The following is a 9,105-nucleotide window of genomic DNA, read 5'->3' on the forward strand; positions in this document are numbered from 1 at the left end:
TACCAAGAAGTGCAATTGCAGGGTCATAGGGAAGCTCTATTCTTAATTTCTTCAGGAATCTCCACACTGTTCTCCAAAGTGGCTGCACTAACTTGCATTCCCACCAACAGTGTAAGAGGGTTCCCCTTTCTCCACATCCTCTCCAACACACGTTGTTGCCTGTCTTGCTAATTTGGGCCATTCTAACTGGTGTCTGGTGGTATCTCAAATGTGGTTTTAATTTGAATCTCCCTGATGGCTAGTGATGATGAACATTTTTTCATGTGTCTGATAGCCATTTGTATGTCTTCATTGGAGAAGTGTATGTTCATATCTTCTGCCCATTTTTTTGATATGATTATCTCTTTTGTGTGTGTTGAGTTTGAGAAGTTCTTTATAGATCCTGGATATCAACCTTTTGTCTGTACTGTCATTTGCAAATATCTTCTCCCATTCCGTGGGTTGCCTTTTTGTTTTGTTGACTGCTTCCTTTGCTGTACAGAAGCTTTTGATCTTGATGAAGTCCCAAAAGTTCATTTTCGCTTTTGTTTCCTTGGACTTTGGAGACATATCTTGAAAGAAGTTGCAGTGGCTGATATCGGAGAGGTTACTGCCTATGTTCTTCTCTAGGATTCTGATAGATTCCTGTCTCACGTTGAGGTCTTTTATCCATTTCGAGTTTATCTTTGTGTACGGTGTAAGAGAATGGTCGAGTTTCATTCTTCTACATATAGCTGTCCAGTTTTCCCAGCACCATTTATTGAAGAGACTGTCTTTTTTCCATTGAATATTTTTTCCTGTTTTGTCGGAGATTATTTCAATAGATTTGAGGGTCCATATCTGGGCTCTGCACTCTGTTCCACTGGTCTAGGTGTCTGTTTTTATGCCAGTACCACGCTGTCTTGGTGATCACAGCTTTGTAGTAAAGCTTGAAATCGGGTAATGTGATGCCGCCAGTTTTGTTTTTGTTTTTCAACATTTCCTTAGCAATTCGGGGTCTCTTCTGATTCCATACAAATTTTAGGATTATTTGCTCCAGCTCTTTGAAAAATATCGGTGGAATTTTGATCGGAATGGCATTAAAAGTATAGATTGCTCTAGGCAGTATAGACATTTTAAAAATGTTTATTCTTCCAATCCAAGAGCATGGAACAGTCTTCCATCTTTTTGTGTCTTCTTCAGTTTCTTTCATGAGTGTTCTGTAGTTCCTCGAGTACAGGTCCTTTACCACTTTGGTTAGGTTTATTCCCAGGTAACTTATGGTTCGTGGTGCTATAGTAAATGGAATCGATTCTCTAATTTCCCTTTCTGTATTTTCATTGTTAGTGTATAAGAAAGCCACTGATTTCGGTACATTGACTTTGTATCCTGCCACGTTACTGAATTGCTTTATGAGTTCTAGTAGTTTGGGGGTGGAATCTTTGGGTTTTTCCATATAAAGAATCATGTCATCTGCAAAGAGAGAGAGTTTGACTTCTTCGTTACCAATTTGGATACCTTTTATTTCTCTTTGTTGTCTGATTGCCATTGCTAGAACTTCTAATACTATGTTGAACAAGAGTGGTGAGGGTGGACATACTTGTCGTGTTCCTGATCTCAACGGGAAGGCTGCAAGCTTTTTCCCATTGAGGATGATATTTGCTGTGGGTCTTTCATAGATAGATTTTATGAAGTTCAGGAATGCTCCCTCTATCCCTATACTGTGAAGCGTTTTCATCAGGAACGGATGCTGAATTTTGTCAAATGCTTTTTCTGCATCAATTGAGAGGACCATGTGGTCCTTCTCTCTTCTCTTATTGATTTGTCCTATCACATTGATTGATTTGCGAATGTTGAACCAACCTTGCAACCCAGGGATGAATCCCACCTGGTCATGGTGGATAATCTTTTTAATGTGCTGCTGGATTATGTTTCCTAGGATCTTGTTGAGAATCTTTGCATCCATATTCATCAGTGATATTGGTCTGAAATTCTCCTTTTTGGTAGGGTCTTTGCCGGGTTTGGGGATCAGGGTAATGCTGGCTTCATAAATAGAGTCTGGAAGTTTTCCTTCTGCTTCAATTTTTTGGAACAGCTTCAGGAGAATTGGTGTTATTTCTTCTTTGAAAGTTTGGTAGAATTCCCCAGGGAATCCGTCATGTCCTGGGCTCTTGTTTTTGGGGAGGTTTTTGATCACTGCTTCAATCTCGTTACTAGATATTGGTCTATTCAGATTGTCAATTTCTTCCTGGTTCAATTTTGGGGGTTTGTAGTTTTCCAGGAATGCATCCATTTCATCTAGTTTTCTTAGCTTATTGCCATATAACTGTTGGTAATAATTTCTGATGATTGTTTCTATTTCCTTAGTTTTTGTTGTGATCTCTCCCGTTTCATTCATATTTTTATTAATTTGGGATTTCTCTATTTTCTTTTGGATTAGTGTGGCCAATGGTTTATAGATCTTATTGATTCTTTCAAAAAACCAGCTTCTAATTTCATTGATACGTTCTGCTGTATCTCGGGTTTCTACCTCATTGATCTCTGCTCTAATCTTGATTATTTCCCTTCTTACATGAGGGGTTGGTTTGATTTGTTGTTGATTCTCCAGTTCTTTAAGGTGTAGAGACAGCTGTTGTATTCTGCATTTTTCCATTTTTTTGAGGGAGACTTGGATGGCTATGTATTTCCCCCTTAGAACTGCCTTTGCTCTATCCCATAGGTTTTGGACCGAAGTGTCTTCATTCTCATTGGTTTCCATGAATTGTTGAAGTACATCTTTGATCTCCTGGTTGATCCAAGCATTCCTAAGCAAGGTGGTCTTTAGCTTCCAGGTGTTTGAGTTCCTTCTGAACGTTTCCTTGTGATTGAGTTCCAGTTTCAAAGCATTGTGATCTGAGAATATGCAGGGAATAATGGCAGTCTTTTGGTATCGTTTGAGTCCTGCTTTGTGACCCAGTATGTGGTCTATTCTGGAGAAGGTTCCATGTGCACTTGAGAAGAATGAGTATTCTGTTGTTTTAGGGTGGAATGTTCTGTGTATGTTGATGAGGTCCATCTGGTCCAATGTTTCATTCAATGGTCTTATTTCTTTATTAATTTTCTTTTTCGATGATCTGTTTATTTCTGAGAGAGGCGTATTAAGATCTCCTACTATTATTGTATTCATATCAATATGACTCTTTATCTTGATTAATAGTTTTCTTATGTAATTGGGTGCTCCCCTATTGGGGGCATAGATATTCACAAATATTAGATCATCTTGGCGGATAGTCCCTTTAAGAATTCTGTAGTGTCCTTCTGTATCTCTGACTACAGTCTTTAGTTTAAAATCTAATTTATCTGACATGAGAACCGCTCCCCGGCCTTCTTTTAAGGCCCATTGGCATGAAAGATGCTTCTCCATCCCTTCACTTTCAGTCTGGGTGTAACCTTAGGTTCAAAATGGGTCTCTTGTAGACAACATATGGATGGGTCCTGTCGTTTTATCCAATCTGCAACCCTGTGTCGTTTTATGGGCACATTTAGGCCATTCCCATTGAGAGTGATTATTGAGAGATAGGTTTTTATTGACATCGTGTTGCCTTTCAAGTCTTTCTTTCTGTAGATTGTTTCTATATTTCTGTTCAATGATATTATTAGGATTTTTTCTCTTTTATAGGATGCCCTTTAATATTTCGTGCTGTGTCGGCTTGGTGGTTGCATAGTCTTTTAAGCCTTGCCTGTCTTGGAAACTCTTTATCTCTCCCTCCATTTTAAATGTCAGTCTTGCTTTGTAGACTATTCTTGGTTGCATGTTCTTCTCATTTAGTGCCCTGAATATATTTTTCCAGCCCTTTCTGGCTTGCCAGGTCTCTGTGGAAAGGTTTGATGTTATTCTAATGGGCTTTCTTCTGTATGTAAGGAGCTTCTTTGTCGTAGCTGCTTTTAAGAGGGCCTGTTGTGAAATATAATTCCTCATTTTAACTATAAGGTGTCATGAGGACTTTCGAGAATCTAAAATCTTGGGAGGAAATCTCTCTGCCTCTAGTACATGAACGTTGTTTCCATTCGTGAGATTGGGAAAATTTTCATAGAGAACTTCTTCGACTATATCTTCAAGACTTCTTTCTTTTTCCTCCCCTTCAGGGATTCCAATAATTCTGACGTTGGAACGTTTCATGGCATCATTTATTTCCCTGATTCTGTTTTCGTGGCTTCTGAGCTGTTTGTTCCAGGCTTCCTCCTGATCCTTTCTCTCTATCTGTTTGTCCTCCAGATCACTAATTCTATCTTCTGTCTCAATTCCCCTAGCTTTTAGAGAATTTAGATTAGATTGGAACTCATTGAGAGCATTTTGAACATCATCCCTGGTGGCTTTCAATTCTGCCCCAATCAATTCTGTTTGGTAATCCATGGCTTTCTCCAACCTAGCTATTGCCTGGATAATTGTTAGTCTGAATTCCTTTTCTGACATATTGTCTATGTTGATAGCCATTATCTCTGTTGCAGAATTTCCATCCTCTGTATTTTTCTTCTGTTGGGTATTCCTCCTCCTAGTCAATTTGGTAAGAAATGACTGAACAGATGCAGCTGGACTTATCAATTGTGGTGCAGTCAGGTGCACCCTGGAACGCTTCTGTGCAATCAGGGTTCCCAACCCAAATGAGAGAAAAAAGAAAAGAAAAGAAATAGAGAGAAGAAAAAAAAAACGGGAAAAGAAAAAGGGAAAAGAAAGAGAGAGAGAGAGAGAGATAGGAAAAAAGGTTAAGATAAAAGAGAAGGCTCAGCCCACATGGGCCACAAGGTAAGATTTGTGAAGTATACAAACAAAAACAGACAAACAAAAAGACTGATAAAATTGTATGACAAGAGAAAAAAAATATATATATAAGCAAAAAAAGGGAAGAACCTCATCAGAAACAACCCCAAGTATAATATTTATATATTATCAGGACAAACACAAATTCACAGTAACACTGACAGAAGGAAAAATTGGGAGAGTGGTTATAAATTCTCAGTGTGGGCGAGGAAGGTTATTTTGATTTTTCCTGAATGTATCTTGATGTTTTTGTTAAGGGACTCAACTTTCTTAAGTTACAGAGGGATTAGAAACTGATTTGCCTATAGGGGTAGCATTGATTGGAGAAAGGGGATTACCTTGACGTTTAACTCTATATGTATAGTAGAAAATAAATATTAAAAAAGAATAAACTAGACTAAACTAAGTTAAAATTAAAAAAGAGTTAAAAAATAGAAAAGCAAAAGAAAAACCCGGGTGTGTGTATCAAAAAGTTCAGGTTAGAAGGTTATTAAAGAATTTGATGTACTGGATATCTCAGTGTGGTGGTAAATAGTTTAAAAAAATTATCTGTATGTATAAAAAAAAAGAACCAGAATATTGGTAAAGAGTTAAAAGTGAAAGTTGTATTTATGAAGTAGTGGTGGTTGTTCTCTTGTAGTCTTTTTTTTTTCTTCCTTCCTGGTTGGTTTTCTGGGGGAGGGGCCTGCCACGTGGGTTTTCAGACAATAATGTTCCCTGAGTTAGGTCCTCCTGCTCCCCTCAAGGGGGTGGGCTCTGAGGAAACTGGTTTTTTTCAGCCTTTTGTTCTCTGGGGGTTTTTATGTTCTTTCATCTGTTTTCTCTCACCTTTACAGCTTTTGATGGTTTTTGGAGGTTTAGAGGAGAGCAAACTGCACCCCGACCTCCCTCTCAGAGAGAAGCCTCAGAATGTTCTGCAAGAGCTGCTGGCAGATTTGGTTCTGAGTCACTGTCCCTGGGGATGCAGGAGCTCCTCGTTGTACCCAAAACCAGGGCAGCAGTGGCTGTCTAGGCAGCTCCATACCGCCACAGAGGTTCAGAGCAGAGATTGCACACTGAGATTTTCCCACTGTCCCGGGCTGGGAATGTCTGGTTTTTCCAGATGCCAGAGCTCCAGGCTAGTGCTTATGAGCACCTCTCCCAAGGGAGGGTGTGGGACGTGCGTGTTTCAGGATTGCCATCTGACCAGGTTCCCAGCCCCTCACGGGAGCCAGACCCCACTCATTCTCAGGTGTGCTGGCGGGTCAGGTGCACTGGCAGCTCAGGGATGGAGACCTGATTTCTCTGTCACACTCTCTCTGGCTCAGCGCCAGGGGAGGCTGTCCTGGGTCTGGGGACATAGGTCCCTGACCCTAACTGCCCAGCTTCCCACTATTTCCTTTTCGTGATCCTTTGCTCTTTGTTTTTTGAGTGCTTTCAACCAGACTCCAAGTTAATGCTGGTCCCCAGATGCAGGGCACTCTCGTATTGGGGTATTACTTTCTAATCGGTTACCTCTGGTGGCTCCCTCCCCATTTTGTTTATCTTCCGATATCAGTCCGATGCTCCCAGTCTGCTTTATCTGCCACTGGCATCTTCTGCTCCTGTAGAGATCCATACGTGTATATTCTGATCTCAGGCTGATTTCATGGGTGGTCGGAGTTCTTTGGTAGGTAACCAGCTCACTTTAGGTTACAGGTTGAAAGGGTGCCTCCTCCTACTTCCACGCCATCTTGACTACCCCCTCATCTTTGTTACTATTTTTTAAGATTTATTTATTTATTTGAAAGAGAGAGCATGTGGAGGACAAGAGCAGAGGAAGAGCCAGAGAAAAACTCAAGCTGACTCCGTGTTTGGGGCTTGATCTCACAACCCTGAGATCATAACCTGAACTGAAACCAAGAGTTGGATGCTTAACTTACTGTGCCACCCAAGTGCCCTTAGCTAATTGTTTTCAAATAAGTTTACATTCTGAGATGTTGGGGGTTAAGGCTCAACATATCTCTTTAGGAGAAACACTAGTCGTCTATTATACTGGGCTATACAAAATTGGGACAAAGAATTTATATTTATATAATTAAAGTATTTTCTCAGAGCATGAATTTACTGCACAAAATCATTTATGAAAATTATAGATCAAACACTCTAAACTATAAAATAATTGACAAATAAAAAGTTTTGTTAACACTGACAGAAAAAATCACCCACTACCATAAAAGCAAAGGTTCATATTGTGCTCTTTATCTCTCTTACTTTGTTTGCCACATGCTGAATTAAGCTTAGTTTCTCTATCAAATATATGTAAAGGATATCTGATGTTTCAAGGCACCGTCTAAATGCTTTGGGGAATTTTCCTTTTTGAAGACACACTATCAATTGTGAAAATGTATATTATTATCTTAATTTGTGAAGGATGTTTAGAAGCTGAATTTAGGAAAAGTTCCACACTTGTATAAACTATACAGTACCAAGAGAACATATTTTGTTCTGTAATTATACTTCTTGTTCTTTGAGATTCCTAATACCAGTGATGTCAGCTTAATCGCTGACCTATAGAATTTACCACAATCACATGCTTTGTAAGGCACCAAATACACATTTATCAACTTAATGTGGTAATATCACTTTTTCCGTATTAGATAAAGAACAAATTCATCATGGCATAGGCAAATCAGACTTTCATCTCTGATTTCATCCTTCTGGGAATCTTCAATCACAGTCCTACTCACGTTTTCCTCTTCTCTTTGGCCTTGGGCATCTTCATAGTGGCCATAATGGGAAACACTTCTATGATTCTCCTCATCTACCTGGACACCCAGCTCCACACTCCCATGTACTTCCTCCTTAGCCAACTGTCCCTCATGGACCTCATGCTCATCTGCTCGACAGTACCCAAGATGGCCTTCAACTACTTGTCTGGCAGCAAGTCCATTTCTGTGGCAGGTTGTGCCACACAATTTTTCTTCTATACATCACTACTTGGCTGTGAATGTTTCCTGTTGGCAGTCATGGCTTATGACCGCTATATTGCCATCTGCCACCCTCTAAGATATCCCAGTCTTATGAGTCCCAAAATTTGTGGTCTTATGACTGCATCTTCCTGGATCCTGGGCTCTACTGATGGTGTAATTGATGCTGTAGCTACATTTTCCTTCTCCTATTGTGGGTCCTGGGAAATAGCCCACTTCTTCTGTGATTTTCCTTCCCTGCTAATCATCTCATGCAATGACACATCAACATTTTAAGAAGTTCTTTTCTACTGCTGTATAATAATGATTGTTTTCCCTGTAGCAATCATCGTTGCTTCCTACACTCGTGTTATTCTGGCTGTCATTCACACGGGGTCTGGAGAGGGTCGCGGAAAAGCTTTTGCCACCTGTTCCTCTCACTTCATGGTGGTGGGAATGTACTATGGAGCAGCTTTATTCATGTACATGAGACCCACTTCAGATCATTCCGCCACCCAGGACAAAATGGTGTCTGTCTTTTATACCATCCTTACTCCCATGCTGAATCCCCTCATCTATAGCCTCCGCAACAAGGAAGTGGCAAGAGCATTCATGAAGGTAGTGGGGAAGTGCAAGTCTGGACAATAAATTGCTTAACTATTTTCATAATTTTCTAAGTTCTCTAGTGTCCTTCTTTTCATTCTGTTTTTTTTTTTTTTTTAATGGCACTTATTATGTATACGTTTTGGAAAAGCAGATTCCTGGGAAACAATAAAGTCCTTTCATTTTAAGGAAAATTATTTCAAATATTCATTATTTTTTATATTTAATTCAGTTATAACCACATTTATGGCCATTTCTTGAATAAGGATATTATAGGTTGACTGAAATGTTCAGGAATTTTGTGGCATATATCCAGGTTACAAACAAGGTTTCTTTTCCCCATGTTGTAAATACAAAACAGTATTCAGTCACTTTCAAGTTACTTTGGATGAAGATTTGGTACGCTGGGCTTTTTACATTTACATAGTGTTTATGTTTCATTCTTAATTTTTATTTTCCCAGACTTGCAGAATAAAGCAACATAACACTTCAACCCAGATGACTTTTTATATCACACCTTTAATTTTGTTTATCACAAAAGTGAAAATTTTATTAAATGTCTTAGATTTAACCCCTTTTCAAGCTGATAAGACCCTCCTAATCTCCATGCATGGACTCAACAAGGGACAAATTTTGCTATTCAGATCCAAATGAACTGAAAATTTGCCAGTGTCCACGAATTAGGCACTGATATGAATACATTTTATTAGTGATAACAGGATATATTGAAATTCTGGTTGTGTTTTTTCTGTTTTCTATGATAAACATACTTAAAAGTAAGTATAAAAATTTCATGACTCTATTATATCATAATTCCTT

The 9,105-nt window shown here is 39.1% G+C and overlaps 1 pseudogene; it reads left to right on the forward strand.

Annotated features, from left to right (window-relative positions):
• The first annotated feature begins 7,392 nt into the window (after window positions 1-7,392).
• Window positions 7,393-8,331, forward strand: LOC123927267 (annotated as a pseudogene).
• The last annotated feature ends 774 nt before the right edge of the window (window positions 8,332-9,105 follow it).

This window comes from Meles meles, chromosome 16, assembly GCF_922984935.1.
Source record: "Meles meles chromosome 16, mMelMel3.1 paternal haplotype, whole genome shotgun sequence".
NCBI lineage: Eukaryota > Metazoa > Chordata > Mammalia > Carnivora > Mustelidae > Meles > Meles meles.